General features: G+C 45.6%; 1 pseudogene; it reads left to right on the forward strand.

Moving 5' to 3' along the window:
- Positions 1 to 6: 6 nt before the first annotated feature.
- LOC119345021 lies at positions 7 to 1,563 on the forward strand (annotated as a pseudogene).
- Positions 1,564 to 1,575: the final 12 nt, after the last annotated feature.

Below are 1,575 nucleotides of genomic sequence, written 5' to 3' on the forward strand. Positions count from 1 at the left end.
TGCTTGCATTACCTATCCATGTTCCATGGCCCCCATTATTCCAATATTAGGAGGGCAAGCTTATTAAGGCGATGGGCTGCTGAAAACCTCATCACCACACGGCATGCATTGGATGAAGCCGAGCGTGGCTTCAATGCGCTGGTTGATCGAGGCCTTGTTCTTCTCGGTGGTATCAGCCCAACAGGCAAAGCCAAGACTTGTAGGGTACATCCTCATGTCTTATCCTTCATTACCAATATGGCCTGTGAGGACTATGTTGGGAACACAGATCTGCTACCTGCTGACTTGGCTCCCCGCCTTTCCATTCGCAATAGAATGCAACTTCAACAACTCTCCAATCAGCAACAGGCCACACATTTCAACATGTGCCGGCGAATACCCAGGCGTACCACTCCAACGCAAGAAAAAAATTCTAAAGACCCCTTGCCTGACATAGTAATGTTTCTGAACTCACTGCCTGCATCTTCTCAACTGGGACTGATCAAGGTTCTATACCTAGAAGGTTGTCATGGACTAGACAAGCAGAAACTGAAGAACATGTGCAACAAGATATTTCAGCTCAAGTATCTAAGTCTAAGGAACACAGATGTTAAGGAGCTGCCCAAGGAAATCGGCAAGCTCCAGCACTTGGTGACATTTGACATGAGGGGAACCAAGATAAAATCATTCCCTGTGAATGTCGTGCTCCAGAAGCTAGTGCATCTGCTTGCTGGTCACAAACACCTCATGGATCAAGCAGCTAGTGCCACTGGATCTAATGAATCATTTTGCAATCTTCAAATGCCTCATGGAATTAGGAGCATGACAAACATACAAGTACTATCCCATGTTGAAGTCTCTGATGTGAAAGAGTTGGATGCTGTTGGTCAGCTGCAGTAGTTGAGGAAGTTGGGAGTAATTATCCCTTGCAACAACCCTGATGTTATCACCCACTTGCTTCGAGTAACCGGGAAGCTAGATGAATACCTATCCTCGTTGTCGGTCCATATTGAAGTAGCAGAGGCTGATGTTGACTTGGATACAAAAGATCAAGATATCTCACACCCCAGGTCCCTTCAAAGCCTTAATATCGATGGCAAGATAGCAAGGCTACCTACTTGGATTAAAAAGCTTCATCGACTTTCCAAGATAGTTCTATGCCGTACCTCCCTGAAGGCTGATGATATAGAACTAGTCCTGGGTAAGCTTTTGCGGTTGCACACTGTTGTGCTGCGCTATGACTCATACAAAGACAACAAGCTTAATTTTAAGGAGAAAAGATTCGGACAACTCGAGCTTCTTGTCATTGATGGCTCAGACATCACCAAAATCAATTTTGATCCAGCTGCAGCTCCCAAGCTTGAGAGGATTGTTTGGACTTCCACTTCCAGTAGCAAGGCAGACATGTACGGGTTTGACAAACTCCCAAGCCTGAGACAGATAGTGCTCACTGGCAGCTTCAACATGGATAGCATCAAACCAGCAATGTGCAAAAATCCAAACAATCCTATCCTTACACATAAGTTAAAGGGCGATGCTGCTACTGCTGCCGCCGATGCAAGTCCCATTCCTGTTCCGCGGTAAAGATTTATTTCT

Source organism: Triticum dicoccoides, unplaced genomic scaffold, assembly GCF_002162155.2.
Source record: "Triticum dicoccoides isolate Atlit2015 ecotype Zavitan unplaced genomic scaffold, WEW_v2.0 scaffold199503, whole genome shotgun sequence".
Classification (NCBI taxonomy): domain Eukaryota; kingdom Viridiplantae; phylum Streptophyta; class Magnoliopsida; order Poales; family Poaceae; genus Triticum; species Triticum dicoccoides.